The sequence below is a fragment of the Pseudophryne corroboree genome, chromosome 3 (assembly GCF_028390025.1).
Source record: "Pseudophryne corroboree isolate aPseCor3 chromosome 3, aPseCor3.hap2, whole genome shotgun sequence".
Classification (NCBI taxonomy): domain Eukaryota; kingdom Metazoa; phylum Chordata; class Amphibia; order Anura; family Myobatrachidae; genus Pseudophryne; species Pseudophryne corroboree.
Window position 1 is genome coordinate 688,656,160 of NC_086446.1, and position 19,335 is coordinate 688,675,494.

Here is a 19,335-nt window from a genome sequence, read left to right on the forward strand (position 1 = left end):
CCAATCTGCATCCATACATTACAGATATTTTTGAGTGATTTGCAGATCATTTTCAGCAAATACAGATCTGCCAATCTTGAAAGGCTCATCAGTTTACCAGAAACGGTCTGTAAATCTGCTGATTGTTACCATACACTAGCAATCTACAGCCCCAATTGATCTGTGAAATCCAGTCTGTTGGACAATCTGATTTAACAATCCAAATCAATTTTTGGCCTGAATTCCCGATCTGTGAATACCATACATTGCAGATTTATTTTTACAATCATCTGCAAATTGGCAAATTGCTCCAATTGATTGCCAGTGTATGGGGGCCTTAAGTCACACAGCAATGTTTCCCAGAGGTCAGGAGGATGTTAAATTGAAGAAAAAGAAAATACTGTATGTCAGGATAGGTGGATTGTACAGAGGCGATGTGATTAGATTTGAATATTTATGAAGGTTATGTGGGCAGTTCTGGAATTTGATAAGCTTGCCTAAAGAGTTTTCAGGGAACCCGGAGCTATTCCCTGCTTGGAAAACTCCATGCCTAATTGTATTTCCCTCTAGTAACAGCTACAAATTCATATAGGGGTGTGCTTGTTCAATTTACCATTATTTTTTTTTTTTTTTTTATATATTTTTATTGAGAAGAAAACACAGTATATAAAGAAGCACAGGTACGCATGGCAGTACAGTGATCGAAAAACAGTCCACAATGGGTAGAAATACAACACGACAGGACGAAGGGTGTAACCTGTTCCCAAAAAGACATAGCAACGTTTCAATTATCTTAGCATACAATACAAACATATCATATAGGAGGTTCATCCAAGAATTACTAACATGAAGTATGTTATTTGAGAAAGTCATTAGAAAGGGGTTACACAACTTTCCAGAACCGCCATGTTGTACCAAGTGGTCAGGCAAACTATCCTACAAATATGATACTTTTGCCACAGCAGACAGAGAAAGGATTTAGAGCAGCAAAGTATCAAAGAATTTTTGTGCTCTAGATTCTAACTTCAAGTAACATTCAACTAAATCCATTTGGTAAACATAGGCGAGTCTGGGGAGCATGAGTAATCGTGAGATAGGGTCGGTCTGTATCCATTTAGACAAGATATTTTTCTTGGCCACAGCTGCTACTTTTGCCAATAATAAACGATCACCTGCAGCAGGTTTAGAAACTATAGATGGGGTATAATGGTTCCATAGGGCCCAGGTCATAGACACTGTAAACGGGATGTGTAAAACATGGACAGCAATCCAAAATGAGTGAACAGTATCACAGGACCACAGGCAGTGGAGGATATCAGTATAAGGCAAATGGCACTTAAATGAATTACAGTTATCCGATACACCTGTTATGTATCATAATTTCAGGGTATAATACTGTGTGTGTAGTATTTTGTATTGCATTTCTGGAAAAGAGAAAGTTATCAACTCCTTGTTTAACTGCGTCAAGGACTTAACTATAGCTTGTATTGATAGCTCGAGAATAGAGTTTGGCCACTTAACAAAGCTCGTAGTAATACTAGTAAGATCCAACTTCTTCCTAACCTGTTCTTATCACAACAAAGTGGAAAATGGTCCACCCCTACAACATTTTATTAAGACATTTACAGAGTCCAATTTATGTTTTATAAACCTCCTAGTGATATCTGGTGGACCCCCTTTCTTCAAAGTAAAGCATTCGTTACCCTCAACCAGAAATAAAGACACGGAGACTTGAATTTTGGCAGAAAAATTGCTAGCTATTTATTTGACCCTAACCAATAGCAAACCTGTAATAGAAAGTTTTTATTAAGATGCCGATCCAGCCGGCATATGGTGGCAGAAAAAAGAACGGCTCTATTAACCTAAACTATCCGTAAAATACAAAAAATTCGAAACCCTCCTAATTCTACTACAACTATCACAAACCGGTAATAGGTGACAACTCAACCCCCACAGTGACTACCCACCCTGATGGGTGCCCTGTCGCTGCCTTCCCGGACGGGTGGTCAAGCGGCCAATAAGTCGATGGAGGTGAGTGCACCTAAACCATACCAAACTGTAAAACACTACAGCTTACCATACAAATACAAACTGCCGTTCTTTTCCGCCAACAGCAAAAGACTCATCCCCAAAGTCTTTGCACCGCCACCATAACCTACCCTAACTCCTGCAAAACTAAACCCAGATCCTCCAGAAAAAACATCATCCCCTCATTGGATAGATGTACCCCATCAGGCCGAAAAAGGTGACTGTCTCTGAACCGAATCCTAGGGTGGCGAACTACCTTGCCTCCGTGGGACAGTACCCACTTCGCCACCGCCCCATTCACCTTTTTCCGGGCCTCATCAATCTGGCGACCATCCGCCACACCCCTCCAACTCAACCTTGGCACCATCAAGGAGAAAACCAACACACAATTGGTCCATGCTGCGGCCACACTTGCCAGATCCTGCATCATGGCCCACCGCAGATCCAAGGATGTCCTCTTCCCTAGGTCGTTGCCACCTAGATGGACAACCAAGACCCTAGGGACTCCATGCTTGCTGGCCTGACTGACTAGCCTACTCTTCATCTCGCTCCACATCATCCCTCGCCAGCCAAGCCATCTAACACCCTGCGCTCTAGGCAACATCTGAGCCCCCTCCGAGGCCACAAACTTGGCGGCCCAGTATACATAAGAGTGGCCGACCACCCAAATAGCCAAATCGTCTTCAAACCAACCTGAAGAGGGGGAAAGAAGGGGGTAAAATTGATTACTAATAAGCTTCATTAATTGCTTTCACCTGAAGGATCTGCCAAAAAGAAAAACTTTTCGTTCTCGATATTGCAGTAGTCACGGCCTAGCCGATCTGCACCATGCTTCTAGCCAATTTGAAGCGAACATAAACACACAATGGGGAAGTTCAAATTAAATTCAACAAATTAAAACAGGGGGGGGGGGGGTATAAAATGGGAAACACATGTAATAACTCAGCTGGAGGTGAAAGCGTAAAGACCTGCTGAGGGACTCTGATTAGAATAGATTAGCCGAATTGTGGATTAGAATTCAGTCCGTCAAGTCAGGCAAAAAATCGCAAAATAACTCCAGACCCCCGCTGCCGGCTCATGCCAGCAACGGCGAGTAGCTAATCCCTGAGTAGGATAAAAAAAGGGGGGGACAAACAAACGCACAATACCATAACTCACAGAACTGTAACAACATGATATAAAATGCAAATAACAAAACACCACGCGCAATCCGACCTCTCATGCAACGGGGCGAATATATCGTCTGTAACTTGACGACTTCCATCGCCCCACCGCCTGGATTTCAGTCCTGGACAGACCCGCCGCCGCAGCCGACGTCGCAGCGCCTATGCGAAAGGAATAAGTACCGAACGCAGCGGGTGGGAGGCCCAAGGTCGCCAAACAACGACCCAGCATCCAACGAAATTGGTATTTCGTCACCGGCAGCCCGTCATAATGCAGTAGCCATGACCCCCTCCTAACGTGTCGCACCGCCACATATTGCACTGCCAAACCTACTGGGCAAACGCTCTCCTCATGCGCCGGAACCAAAGTGACCCAACGACCTCTCCCCACTTGGTCCGTCTTAGAGCGCCACAATCTGCATAGCAAGGACCTCTCCCCCACCACCACGTCTCCGACCAGCATGCGCGACTCTGCTCTCTTGGAAGGCGCTACCAGCTCCGAAACCCTAAAGGCCCCGTGGTAAGCCATTGAGAACGCCAAACTGAACAGGAGCGTCTCAAATCTGGACGACGCGACTCGCCCAACCGCCGCAATGACGGCCGGCAACAAAGCCGCATCGATGGGCCGCCTCCTGTCAGGTGGCGTCGGCGCGACTCGCGCCCATCCTTTCATCGCCTTCCGCAGAACATCGCTTTTTGTCACGTCGGGGACGCCCCGCAGTTTGCTGAAAAACGAGACACCAGCCAAGTACCGGGATACCACCGCTCGGGACCTACCCGAAACATACAGCTGCCAAATAAAAGAAAGCATCATCCGATGCCTGCTCTTACCTTGTTGCTGACGTCCTTGAACAAACTCCTCCCACTCGCTCCAAGCTTGTCCGTAAGCCTTGAGCGTGGATGGCGCGACTGACCGCAACGCTAGACCCTCCAGTCCGGCCCGATCACCTGCCAAACATAACCGGGACAATGAAAACCTTGCTCGTCGGCCTCGGGTGCCAACAACCAAAACCTTTCCCACTGCCCTCGCGACAAAGCGTCGGGAATTCCGTTCTCCAGACCGGGCACATGCTGCGCGCGGAACCACAGGTTCCTACGCAAGCATGTCAATAGCAACTGTCCCAGCACCCGCAGAAACACCAACGACTTTGCCCTCTGGTTATTAATCGCATGCACAACGCCCAGATTATCGCATCTAAACAAAATGCTGCGATTAGCCAGCCGATCGCCCCAGACCTCCAACGCCACCATAATGGGGAAAAGCTCCAGAAGCACCAGGTCCTTAGTTAGACCTTCGCTATGCCATTTCGCCGGCCAGGATGCCGCGCACCAAGATCCCTCCAGAAAGCAACCGAATCAAGAGGCACCTGCTGCGTCGGTGAACAGCTGCAACCGCTCGCTGTCCACCGCTGGCGCCTGCCATATACACACCCCGTTGAAATCCTCCAGGAACGAGGCCCATACGGCCAAATCCCTTTTCTCTAACGTCCTAGTGGATGCTGGGGACTCCGTCAGGACCATGGGGATTAGCGGCTCCGCAGGAGACAGGGCACAAAAAGTAAGCTTTTAGGATCACATGGTGTGTACTGGCTCCTCCCCCTATGACCCTCCTCCAAGCCTCAGTTAGGTTTTTGTGCCCGTCCGAGCAGGGTGCAATCTAGGTGGCTCTCTTAAAGAGTTGCTTAAAAAAAAGTTTTTAGGTTCTTTATTTTCAGTGAGTCCTGCTGGCAACAGGCTCACTGCATCGAGGGACTTAGGGGAGAGAAGTGAACTCACCTGCGTGCAGGATGGATTGGCTTCTTAGGCGACTGGACACCATTAGCTCCAGAGGGAGTCGGAACACAGGTCTCGCCCTGGGGTTCGTCCCGGAGCCGCGCCGCCGACCCCCCTTGCAGATGCTGAAGATTGAAGAGGTCCGGAACCAGGCGGCAGAAGACTTTCAGTCTTCATCAGGTAGCGCACAGCACTGCAGCTGTGCGCCATTGTTGTCAGCACACTTCACACAGCGGTCACGGAGGGTGCAGGGCGCGGGGGGGGGGGCGCCCTGGGCAGCAATGTATAATACCTGTATGGCGAAAAATACATCACATATAGCCCTTGAGGCTATATGGATGTATTTAACCCCTGCCAGATATCACAGACTCCGGAGAAGAAGCCCGCCGAAAAGGGGGCGGGGCCTATTCTCCTCAGCACACAGCGCCATTTTCCCTCACAGAAATGCTGGTGGGAAGGCTCCCATGCTCTCCCCTGCACTGCACTACAGAAACAGGGTTAAAACAGAGAGGGGGGGCACTGATTTGGCGATATGAATATATATTAAAATGCTATAAGGGAGGAACACTTATATAAAGGTTGTCCCTGTATAATTATAGCGTTTTGGTGTGTGCTGGCAAACTCTCCCTCTGTCTCCCCAAAGGGCTAGTGGGTCCTGTCCTCTATCAGAGCATTCCCTATGTGTGTGCTGTATGTCGGTACGTGTGTGTCGACATGTATGAGGAAAATGTTGGTGAGGAGGCGGAGCAAATTGCCTGTAATGGTGATGTCACTCTCTAGGGAGTCGACACCGGAATGGATGGCTTAATTATGGAATTACGTGATAATGTCAACACGCTGCAAGCCGGTTGACGACATGAGACGGCCGGCGAACAAATTAGTACCTGTCCAGGCGTCTCAAACACCGTCAGGGGCTGTAAAACGCCCATTTACCTCAGTCGGTCGACACAGACCCAGACACGGACACTGATTTCAGTGTCGACGGTGAAGAAACAAACGTATTTTCCTTTAGGGCCACACGTTAAGGGCAATGAAGGAGGTGTTACATATTTCTGATACTACAAGTACCACAAAAAAGGGTATTATGTGGGATGTGAAAAAACTACCTGTAGTTTTTCCTGAATCAGATAAATTAAATGAAGTGTGTGAGATGCGTGGGTTTCCCCCGATAGAAAATTATTGGCGGTATACCCTTTCCCGCCAGAAGTTAGGGCGCGTTGGGAAACACCCCTTAGGGTGGATAAGGCGCTCACATGCTTATCAGAACAAGTGGCGGTACCATCTACAGATAGGGCCGTACTTAAGGAGCCAGCTGATAGGAGGCTGGAAAATATCCTAAAAAGTATACACACACATGCTGGTGTTATACTGCGACCAGCGATCGCCTCAGCCTGGATGTGCAGAGCTGAGGTGGCTTGGTCGGATTCCCTGACTAAAAATATTGATACCCTTGACAGGGACAGTATTTTATTGACTATAAGAGCATTTAAAGGATGCATTTCTATATATGCGAGATGCGCAGAGGGATATTTGCACTAAATGCGATGTCCATATCTGCAAGAAGATGTTTATGGACACGACAGTGGTCAGGTGATGCAGATTCCAAACGGCACAAAGATGTATTGCCGTATAAAGGGGAGGAATTATTTGGGGTCGGTCCATGGGACCTGGTGGCCACGGCAACTGCTGGAAAATCCACCGTTTTTTACCCTAAGTCACATCTCTGCAGAAAAAGACACCGTCTTTTCAGCCTCAGTCCTTTCGTCCCTATAAGAGTCATATCTGCCCAGGGATAGAGGAAAGGGAAGAAGACTGCAGCAGGCAGCCCATTCCCAGGAACAGAAGCCCTCCACTTCTACCAAGTTCTCAGCATGACGCTGGGACCGTACAGGACCCCTGGATCCTACAAGTAGTATCCAAGGGGTACAGATTGGAATGTCGAGACGTTTCCCCCTCGCAGGTTCCTGTAGTCTGCTGTACCAATGTCTCCCTCCGACAGGGAGGCAGTATTGAAAACAATTCACAAGCTGTATTCCCAGCAGGTGATAATAAAATTACCCCTCCTACAAAGGGGTATTATTCCACACTATATGGTGGTACTGAAGCCAGAAGGCTAGGTGAGACCTATTCTAAATCTGAAATATTTGAACACTTACAAAGGTTCAAATCCAGATGCAGTCACTCAGAGCAGTGATAGCGAACCGGGAAGAAGGGGACTATATGGTGTCCCGGGACATCAGGGATGCTTACCTCCATGTCCCAAAATTTGCCTTTCTCACCAAGGGTACCTCAAGTTCGTGGTACAGAACTGTCACTATCAGTTTCAGACGATGCCGTTGGATTGTCCAAGGCACCCCGGGTCCTTACCAAGGTAATGACCGAAATGAGGATTCGTCTTCAAAGAAAATGGACGACCTCCTGATAAGAACAAGGTCCAGAGAACAGTTGGAGGTCGGAGTAGCACTATCTCAAGTAGTTCTACGACAGCACGGGTGGATTCTAAATATTCCAAAACCGCAGTTGTTCCGACGACACGTCTGCTGGTCCTAGGGATGATTCTGGACACAGTCCAGAAAAAGGTGTTTCTCCCAGAGGAGAAAGCCAGGGAGTTATCCGAGCTAATCGGGATCCTCCTAAAACCAGGAAAAGTGTCAGTGCATCATTGCACAAGAGTCCTGGTAAAAATGGTGGCTTATTACGAAGCGATTCCATTCGGCAGATTTCACGCAAGAACTCTTCAGTGGGATCTGCTGGACAAATGGTCCGGATCGCATCTTCAGATGCATCAGCGGATAACCCTATATCCAAGGACAAGGGTGTCTCTCCTGTGGTGATTACAGAGTGCTCATCTTCTAGAGGGCCGCAGATTCGGCATTCAGGATTGGATGCTGGTGACCACGGAGGCCAGCCTGAGAGGCTGGGGAGCAGTCACACAGGGAAAAAATTTCCAGGGAGTGTGATCAAGTCTGGAGAATTCTCTCCACATAAATATACTGGAGCTAAGAGCAAATTTATAATGCTCTAAGCTTAGCAAGACCTCTGCTTCAAGGTCAGCCGGTATTGATCCAGTGGGATAACATCACGGCAGTCGCCCACGTAAACAGAAAGGGCGGCACAAGAAGCAGGAGGGCAGTGGCAAAACTGCAAGGATTTTTCGCTAGGCGGAAAATCATGTGATAGCACTGTCAGCAGTGTTCATTCCGGGAGTGGACGACTGGGAAGCAGACTTCCTCAGCAGGCACGACCTCCACCCGGGAGAGTGGGAACTTCATCGGGAAGTTTTCCGCATGATTGTGAACCATTGGGAAAGACCAAAGGTGGACATGATGGCGTCCCGCCCGAACAAAAAACGGGACAGGTATTGCGCCAGGTCACGAGACCTTCAGGCGATAGCTGTGGACGTCCTGGTAACACCGTGGGTGTAACAGTCGGTGTATGTGTTCCCTCCTCTGCTTCTCATAACCAAGGTATTGAGAATTATAAGACGTAGAGGAGTAAGAACTATACTCGTGGCTCCGGATTGGCCAAGAGGGACTTGGTACCCGGAACTTCAAGAGATGCTCACAGAGGACTAATGGCCTCGGGAGCTAAGAAGGGACTTGCTTCAGCAAGTACCATGTCTGTTCCAAGACTTACCGCGGCTGCGTTTGACGGCATGGCGGTTGAACGCCGAATCCTAAGGGAAAAGGCATTTCGGAAGAGGTCATACCTACCCTGGTCAAAGCCAGGAAGGAGGTGACCGCACAACGTTATCACCACATGTGGTGAAAATATGTTGCGTGGGTGAGGCCAGGAAGGCCCCACGAAGAAATTTCAACTAGGTCGATTTCTGCACTTCCTGCCAACAGGAGTGTCTATGAGCCTCAAATTGGGGTCCATTAAGGTTCAAGTTTCGGCCCTGTAGATTTTCTTCCAGAAAGAATTGGCTTCGGTTCCTGAAGTCCAGAAGTTTGTCAAGGGAGTATTGCATATACAGCCCCTTTTGTGCCTCCAGTGGCACCGTGGGATCTCAACGTAGTGTTGGGATTCCTCAAATCATATTGGTTTGAACCGCTCAAATCTGTGGATTTGAAATATCTCACATGGAAAGTGACCATGCTGTTGGCCCTGGCCTCGGCCAGGCGATTGTCAGAATTGGCGGCTTTGTCTTACAAAAGCCCATATTTAATTTTCCATTCGGACAGGGCAGAACTGCGGACTTGTCCCCAGTTTCTTCCTAAGGTGGTGTCAGCGTTTCACCTGAAACAACCTATTGTGGTGCCTGCGGCTACTAGGGACTTGGAGGACTCCAAGTTGCTAGACGTTGTCAGGGCCCTGAAAATATATATATATATATATATATATATATATATATAATTCAAGGACGGCTGGAGTCAGAAAGTCTGACTTGCTGTTTATATTGTATGCACCCAAAAAGCTGGGTGCTCCTGCTTCTAAGCAGACTATTGCTCGTTGGATTTGTAGTACAATTCAGCTTGCACATTCTGTGGCAGGCCTGCCACAGCCAAAATCTGTAAATGCCCATTCCACAAGGAAGGTGGGCTCATCTTGGGCGGCTGCCCGAGGGGTCTCGGCTTTACAACTTTGCCGAGCAGCTACGTGGTCAGGGGGGAACACGTTTGTAAAATTCTACAAATTTGATACCCTGGCTGAGGAGGACCTGGAGTTTCTCTCATTCGGTGCTGCAGAGTCATCCGCACTCTCCCGCCCGTTTGGGAGCTTTGGTATAATCCCCATGGTCCTGACGGAGTCCCCAGCATCCACTAGGACGTTAGAGAAAATAAGATTTTACTTACCGATAAATCTATTTCTCGTAGTCCGTAGTGGATGCTGGGCGCCCATCCCAAGTGCGGATTGTCTGCATTACTTGTACATAATTATTGTTACAAAAATCGGGTTGTTATTGTTGTGGGCCATCTTTTCAGAGGCTCCTTCGTTGTTATCATACTGTTAACTGGGTTCAAATCACAGGTTGTACGGTGTGATTGGTGTGGCTGGTATGAGTCTTACCCGGGATTCAAGATCCTTCCTTATTGTGTACGCTCGTCCGGGCACAGTACCTAACTGAGGCTTGGAGGAGGGTCATAGGGGGAGGAGCCAGTACACACCATGTGATCCTAAAAGCTTACTTTTTGTGCCCTGTCTCCTGCGGAGCCGCTAATCCCCATGGTCCTGACGGAGTCCCCAGCATCCACTACGGACTACGAGAAATAGATTTATCGGTAAGTAAAATCTTATTTTTATTTCGGAGGACAAACGCACCAAATGGTGTGGTCTGGCACACCCCGCCGTCGCCCTTTCTAGCTTCCGGCAGAAAACCCTGCCCATCGGTATTACCCGACAAGCAAAGTTCAACATGCCCAGCAAGGACTGCGCCTGCCGCAGCGTGACTTTACGCGACCCCTCGAACCGGCAAATAGCGTCGCGGAGCTTCGAAACCTTGTCCCGAGGCAGTCGACACTCTCCCGCCACCGTGTCAATTTCAATCCCCAAAAATGACAAACAAGAGGCCGGACCCTCTGTTTTATCCACGGCCACGGGAACACCGAAGTGGTAAAACAGAGCTCGGATGCTAAAAAGCAAGTCGCCGCAGCGTGGAGAATCAGCCGGACCCGCACACAGGAAGTCATCGAGGTAATGGGCGACCCCGTGATCCCCGGACGAAGACTCCACGCACCAATGCAGAAACGTGCTAAAACGCTCGAAAAATGAGCATGAAACGGAACACCCCATCGGCAAACATTTGTCGATGAAATACTCCGCCCCAATCCGGAAACCCATAAAACGGAATGAGTCCGGATGCAACGGCAATAACCTAAAAGCTGACTCAACATCAATCTTAGCCATGAGGGCCCCAGTCCCGTAGCTGCGGACCATCCCTAACGCTTCGTCGAATGACTGATACACCACCGAGCAATGAGCCGGCGGTATTGCGTCATTGACCGACGCCCCCGACGGGTAAGAAAGATGCTGAATGAGCCGGAAAGTGCCTGGAGTCTTCTTAGGGACCACCCCGACCGGAGAGATGACCAAGTCATCCACCGGGGGTGACATAAACGGTCCCTCCATCCTGCCCAACCTGACCTCTTTATCCACTTTCTCCCGTAGCACTACCGGCAAGGCTCGGACAGATTGGAGGTTCCTCTGTGCCCGCACGGACACCTCGCTCGCAACAGGCAAGCGAAACCCAAACTGAAAACCGGAAAACAAAAAATTCGCATCCTCCCTATCCGGATACAAGTCCAACCACCGGCCCATAGTCTCCAATTTAATTGGTGTTGGAGCTCTGCAGAGCGGTCCCGCTCGCGGCCTGTCTGGGGTAAGCTTGCTTACCCCGCGCCCCCTGCCAACCGCCTTTGAAGCAGGAGGAGGCTGGGTGGGATCCGCCACACTGCAGGCAGGAGTGTCGAAACCGACACTGCTTGCCGAAGGAACATGTTGCGCTGTTAAACGCGAAACACTTTCCTCTTGTGGCGGCTCGCCCCCCTGCACGGACGGCCGACCCACCTGCTTTGGCCAATCCACCGTCCGCGCCGGACCCCTGGGCGGACGACCCTGCGCGGCGCCCGTCCGCCCCCGGTTTCCGGGGTTCCGCAGCCTGCTGCGAGGCCCGGGTTACTTTGAGCCAGACCTCCACATCCTTGAACCCGAAGTCCATGACCCTCAAACCGTCCTGCTTTTCCCGAAATTCCTGGTCATACCGACGCCACTCAGAGCCCGAGGATGTGCGCTGCATGTCGTGTACGAGATGCAGGTACCGGATTACATTCATGTGCTCCTCCGGCCTGTCCTCCAGGTAGCATGCCGCAAATACCCAGAAACCGGCCAGCCAATTATCGAAGGTCCGGAATGCCTCAGCGCCGATGCCCTTCTTCGCGGCCGCCGCCTTATAATCCTTCTTCGCGGCCTTTGTCAATACAAACACATCCACGAAGTCACCCCTGCGAATCTTCTTGCGGCAGCTATCCCGCAGCCCTCGCATTACGGCGGTGTAGTCGCAGCGAACGACCCCGGGCAAATCGCGGCGCTTCTTGGCCCTACGAGCTTCCTCGCTAAGCCGCTTGCGCCGCTTCCGCCTCTTCTGCTGACCCGCTGCCCGCTTGGCAAATTTCGCCGCCCTCTTCTTCGCCCTAGTAGTGCTACTTACTTCGGACGCCTGCGACGACAGAGAAGATGAAGAGGAGGAAGAAGAAGAGCTGCGAGAACTAGAGCTCGTGGGGGAACCCGATACCGACTGCACCACCTCACCTGATGCCGTCGACCGCTCCGACATGGAATCCTCTGGCGCGTCCACCTCGACGTCCTCCTACATGGAGCCTGCCATCTCTACTTCCTCGTGGTCTCCTATAAAAGATAAAGAAGAGGGGAACCTGGCCCGTATTCGCGGCGCATGCCGAGCCCTACGTGTGGGGGGCGCTGCGGCCGCGCGTCCCTGCCCATCCTGTCCCGGACCTAACTCCAATTCCGCGGCGGCCGCTCCAAGCTCCCGGCAGGCGCGTGCCACCCGTTGGGCCGCTGAGGCCCTCCGCCTGCCGGACCCGCCTGCTTCCGCAGACGCGCCGGAACTTGCCGCCGCCCTTGGGGAGGCCACCGCGGCCAGCGGCCCCAACGCCTCCACCACCGTGGCCAGGGCCGACGCCAGCGCCCCGGAAGGGTCCCGACCGCCGTGTGACCCGGCAGTGGACCCCGAAGGACCCCTGGCCAGTGCCTGGGCGCGATCCCGCGCCCGTCGCCCGACGGTCGCGACCCGGGCACCGGACGCCCGCCGCCCCAGCGGGAAAGCGGGGGCACCCCTGTCGGAGCTCCCACTCTCCCCTTCTGCATACTCTTCCTCCCCTTGCAGATAAGAACTATTCCCCGATCCTTGGGAGGACCCGCCGCCATGCCACGCAGCACGAGCCGCGGCCCTGCGGCCACTAACCCATTCCCTGTCCCCCCTCCTCCCCCGAAAGCCGCTGCGTCCCGGCTCCGGTGGAGTGATTTGGGGAGACAGGGAAAACCGCGGTGCAGCTGCGCCCGGTCGCGCGCGCACTGCACCGCCCGCGATGGGCACGCGCGCATCCCGTGCGCGCGCCTCATCACTGCTCCCTGCCGTGTCCTCATTTTCCTGCCTTGCACTTTCCTGCCTAGAGCTATCCCGTGCCCTACCATGCTGCTCCCCCCTGCTCCTCCCCCCCCCCGGCCCCTGCCGTACTCCGGCAGCCGGGGAGTTATAGTTGGGGACAGAGGCACTGGCGGCGCCGCTGCGCGCACCCGTGCGCGGCTGGCACCGCCTGTGGCGAGCGTGGGCGCGCACCTCGTGCGCGCGTCCCACTGCTTCCCGCCACGGAGCTCCCGGCCGCCGCATCCGTCACCGCCGCCGCGCGAGGCTCCGAGACAGACCCCGCGCGGCGACTACACGAACCCCTTCCGGCCCTCTCCCCCCGCCCGGCACTTCCACTCGGCCGAGGTAAGGAGGAAGAGGTAAAGGCCGGGCCCGAATGCACCGCCTGGCGCCCTCCGCGGCGCGCATGCGCGCGCCCGACGCCACCGCTGAATCCGCCGCTCCAGGAGGCGAGGGCCGATGCCCGACAACCTCTGGGCGGCCTGAACGTACCTCCGGCCCCCCCCGCCGCCCGCGCCTGGCCGGCAACGCCGGCCCGGCCCACAGCGGCGAGGCCGACCTGGTCCGCCGCACAGTGCTCCTGTCCGCGCTCGTGGAGGCCCCGGGGGACGGAGCCCCGTCCCCCAGGCCACCCACCCCTTCCCCTGGCCCAGCTCCACCGCCAGAAACGCGGTACCGAGCTGGAGGCCCGGCGGAACGTTGAGGGCGGGCAGACATGCTTCAATGCAGGGGAGATATAACAGGCAAAGGGAACAAAGTGGCTGTGTAATAACACTTGCACAATTTATGTGGGAAAAAACAATTCCTGCACTGCAGCACTCACCCACAAGGCAAATCACCACAAGAGAGAACTAAAATGGCCTCACCTTCCCTATATATATTAAACCCTCCCCTTCAAAAAAGGCTGTACTTTCCTCACAGCTAGGACCACCCCTCACCAGATGTTTAACTCTTTCCTTTCCTATGCAGTCAATTCTCTCTCCATCTTAATAGAAACCAAGAGATTGGACTTCCGGTGGGCGGGGCATCTCGCATGGCCGCTTTTTAACATCTCTCCCGGCAGAGGCTCTGATTAGCTGCCTCCATCTACCCCCTAACATGAGTTTTTATAACATTATCTCACATCTTTGCAAAGCCTGAGTGGGGGTGATGTCTGTTATGTATTTTACGGGCCGGGATTCTATTCTTCCACGGAAGTCTGGCCACTAGTAGTGGTGAACCCTCTGGACGCCTCGTTTTGGCGCAAAACTCGGCTTGGCTGCTGGAGTGCATGTTGTGCTGTCCCGTGTGACCACGGACCTCCCTGCCTACCTGAGAGCTCACTGAGTATTCCCCTCGGTTCCCGATCCTGCTCCCCAATGGATCTTGGAGTGCCCGACCGGGGGTACCGTGCTCCCGAGCGGCTCCGCTGGTATCTACTGCACGGGACTGCCGGATCGCTCCAGAGATCGAGGTGTATTCCTGGAGGGCGGCCCCGTACCCTGCGGCTGCGCTGCGGGATCTCTGCCGCTTTGCTGGGCTCCTTCCTCAGCTCCTGCTCTGGGACGTGTGGGGACCTCCGGAGGCGCGATCGTCCCGCCTCCTGTACACCGGGGGAGCCCGGCGGGTACTATCCCCGCTGACGTACTCTGACGTACGACCCGTCAGCTCTTTCTGTCGCTCTCGCGTGACTGTGCTGGGATCCGGGACGCACCCCCATTGATCCACCTGTGACGACTGTTACGGGACACCTCAGCGTGCTGAACGCTGCCGCCCGGGCGAGCCACGGTCTTGAACGGGAGCGCTGGGGCCTGTCACTGCTTTTGCACGACGCAAGTTCCGGATTGGGCTGATATGGCTGGCGCTCTGTCTACGGCTGCATATTACCTGAGTGGACGCTGTGTTACACATCCCCCCCAGTGAGACCTGCTCTTCTTTTCAAGGGGAACATTTCTATTCAGCTCTCACGCCCATTGAATGTAGATTGGGTGCTACTCTGTCCGGATATAGGGATCTGTGCCCTCATTGTTAAACATTGTTACGTGGAATCCCTGCTGCCTGGCTGCGCACTTTCCTCTGCTGAAAGCGGGTGGACTCCCGTGCTCCCTCCCAGCAAGTTGAGACGCCGGGACTTGGCGGGCGGCCGCCGCCTGGATACCCCGGGTACTAATATTGTTTGTCCCCCCTGCTGCCTTTCACTAACAACCCCCCCTTTCCTCTTTTACATTGCCCCTCACTTGGTACCGTCCCCCTCCTGTGTGAACCTTTTCCCCACTCGCACTACATCCCTCTCCTCCTTGACCAAAAGCTACCCACACTTGCTCCTCTCCTTCCTTCTTTCCCCTTTTCGAGAGCCCCTTATATACTAACGGAAGGGACTGGTATATGGTGTTGTCGTGGTCCTTGTCGGAGTGCCTACCGTTTCCTCTGACGTTGAATAGCACCGGCTGGTGCTATATTGAGACATTTTGCTCCCAGAGGAGGACTCTATATATCATTCCGCTGATTGTCAGGCTTAGGCTTTGTCTGCTATACAAGGGAAATCATATCACCTGACTGTGCGTTGAGGGTAGTGCTGCCTGCATAATGCTGCAACAGAGGGAATAGTGCCACCCAGTGATTTTTTGTTAGGAGACTCACAGAGAGACTGCGTTCTTCTTCTGTGTCTCTCTGATTGCTTTAGCCATATATTCAGCTTTTGCTGGCTCCTGAAGCAACCTTTATGTACCATTTGTTATTTTTCTTATATCATCATGTGACGTTTGTTATTTTCATTCAGATACTCTATTCCGTATTGCTTGACATATTATTTTGCTCCTAGCTATATGTTTTTGCCCCAGCCGAGAATTACTGTAGTTTGTCGTCTGGGCTGTTTTATGGGCTTTCTCGCAGGTTGCGGTATGCTCTAGATAATTAGTTTGGTTTAACACCTCCGCCCGAGCTTTATATGTAATCCGTTCTGGGGTTTTTTCCGCCACTGTCTATATCTGGGGGAACACTGTCTGTAGGAGACGTTGATTGTTTCACATTTCATTCTCTGGGGTATGGATAGATACCTCAACAAGACCATGCCTCCGAAACAATCCAACACCTCTCATAAGGCAGGGAGGGGGAAAGAGGCCCCCCCTAAATAGGGTCCACCCTCACCGGTTGGACATGGCGTCGGAATCACCTAGCCTACCTAGTGACAAGACTCCCCCTCTGACAGCAAAAGAGATTTTAGATTTCCTTATGCCCTTGCTTGATAAGCGTTTTGACGACCTACAGGCCCGCTTAGAAACGGGTTTGGCTCGCATAGACTCTCATGCGACACGTCTTACTGCATTGGAAACAAGATTGGGTGACACTGAGGACTTGGTCCAATCCTGTCAGGAGGGGATATCATCCCAATATAAATATATACAACACCTGCAGGGTAAAGTCGAGGACCTGGAGAATAGATCTTAGAGCAATAACCTGCGATTTATAGGCATTCCGGAATTCTTGACGGGCCAAGCCCTCTCCTCCTATCTTTCTATTGACCTCCCAAAATCGTTGGGGATCATGGATGATATGGAAATCCCACATCTCGAAAGGGTTCATAGGCTGGGGGGCGATGTAGGATGGGACGCGGAAGCGCTCCCGCCCGGTCATTGCTCGTTACCTAGACTACAGGGCCAAAGAACAGGTTCTCACAGCTTATCGTAAAACTAGGGAATTGTTGGTCAAGGGTCACAAGATTCTGATCTTTCAGGACTTCTCGGCCGCAGTAGCTCAGAAAAGGAAGGAATTCTCTGTCGTTTGTTCCCATTTACATAGTAAAAATATCAGGTTTGCCTTGCTGTACCCGGCCAAACTGCGGGTCTTAGAGTATGGTAACCAAATGTTTTACACAGACCCGGAAGTGGCGAGATCTCACTTTTTGACCCACAAATCCCCATCAAAGTCGCCTGTTAATTGAAGTATCTGTCGATGATATGCCATGGGTTGACTAGTCAGGGTACTCCCGCCTCGGGCGGATGTGTGTTTGCCTATTACTTGTTTTTTTTTTCTCTTCTTTCCTTTTTTCTTCTTTTCTCTTGTGATTCATACTGCAATTTGCTATAAGTATCCATTTTTACTGATTTAGCAACTATTTTGTTAGTATTCTGTGTGCGCACCACTAGGCCTAGTTGGTGCCCACCAAGGTTTTGGTTGTTAGGAAAATGTTAGAAAATAGAGTTATGAGTCATTATGGTTCACTATTGTTATTTCCGATATTAAGACTGTGCTACACATTTCACGTTGCGCTGATGCTTCTGCTGTTAAAATTACTGTTGTCTTGGCGACCTTGGGTTGGGAGGGGGGCCGCCATTGTCCGCCTGAATTTGCTGCTCACCTGCCAGTTTTCTCGCCGCCTCGGGGGGATTGGGTAGCCATGCCGTCTACAGTATCTTCCTCGTCTGAGGTAATACCCCCGAAACCGATACAATTAATTTCTTGGAATGTAGGAGGGCTCAATTCCCCAATCAAACGACGACGAGTGGTCACGCACCTTAAGCGCTTCCACCCGGATGTGATTTTCTTACAGGAAACACACTGGCTGGCGGGTGGGGAAAATGCATTGAAAGCACCATGGCTTGGTTCTTGTATCGCTGCTCCTTTTCGCACAAAAGCCAGAGGGGTGGCCATACTTTTCCAAAAAAATCTCCCTGTTACTGTTTTGACAGAAATCATTGATCCCGAAGGCAGATATATCATTATGGACATAGAGCTTTTTCATACCAAATATATCCTTGTCAACTTGTGCGCCCCGAATGTTAATACACACATATTTATTCAGGACTTTGCCCACATTCTTCTAAGCAGAACTAACTACTCCCTAATAGTGGGTGGGGATTTTAACATGGTGGACGATCCCACAATAGACAGATCACAGACTGTGTTGAGAACCACTGACTCCCAAAGCAGACACCTGTTGGCATTTTGGGACTCCCTAGACCTCTCTGACCCATGGAGATTGCTGCACCCTACTGACAGGACGCACACCCATTTATCATTGGCACATGGAACTTTGTCTCGTATTGACAGGTTCTTCGTTGCCGATGACCTAATGTCCCAGATTGCTGGGGTAGATGTCCTCGATATATTGATCTCTGATCATGCCCCGTCACGCTAGCGCTGACCCATCCCCATATGCACTCGATGGATCGTATTTGGCGATTCCCACAATACCTGGCAGACTCAGAGGACTTTAAACTATACCTAACATATCACTGGACCAATTACGTTGATGACAACATAGAATATTGGGACAAACCCGAAATCTTTTGGAATGCCTTAAAGGCAGTGATGAGGGGTCACATTATTAGTTATATCGCCCGGAAAAAAAGAGATTCCAAATTGGAATACTCTACGTTAAAAGCAGCCATGTCCAGGGCCTTCCGAATATATACCTCTAACCCAACGGAGACTACTCTTAATGACTACAAACAGGCTAGACGCCTGCTTGAAACCTATTTAGCTACCCAAGCGAAACATTCCCTAGATTTCACCAAAAATAAATTTTATAGATGGGGCAACAAGGCTGGTAGATTATTGGCGGTCATTTCTAGACCTCCTCGAAAACGACATGTTATAACCACCATACATCACCCTAGGTCCGGCCGGGTTATCACTAAATCTCAGGAAATAGTGGAACAATTTCAATCCTATTTCCAGTCCTTGTTTCAATCGACTCAAATAGATACATATATACAAACGCAGATGAAGTATTGACCTCCTGACCGGAGACCAGAGAGAAGCCCTTGTGGGTCCTATAACGGCGGAGGAAATTAACATCGCTATCTCCACTTTGCCCCATGGTAAGACTCCGGGCCCAGATGGCTTGTCGGGAGATTATTACCGCCTGTTACAGGCCCAGATTGTCCCCTCCCTATTGGAATTGTGTCACGCAATACATGAGAGGAGTTCTCCTTCCCCGCTCTTTAGTGAAGCCTTTATTACACTTATCCCTAAACCGGGTAGGGACACCAATTTTCTTTCCTCCTACAGACCGATTAGTCTCTTAAATGTAGATTACAAACTATTAGCCAAGATAATGGCGACGCGGCTTCAATCCGTTCTCCCTGACATCCTCACCACGATGCAAATGGGTTTTGTAACTGGCAGGCATGCGGTTAGGGCAATCCGCACGGCTCTGGCGGCGGTGGCGGCGTCCCAGTCTCCATGCACAGACTCCAACATGCTTCTTAGCCTTGATGCCAATAAGGCCTTTGATATGGTACTATGGCCACATTTGTTTGCCGTATTGGAGAGAAGAGGGTTTGACACAAGCTTTATTAACTATAT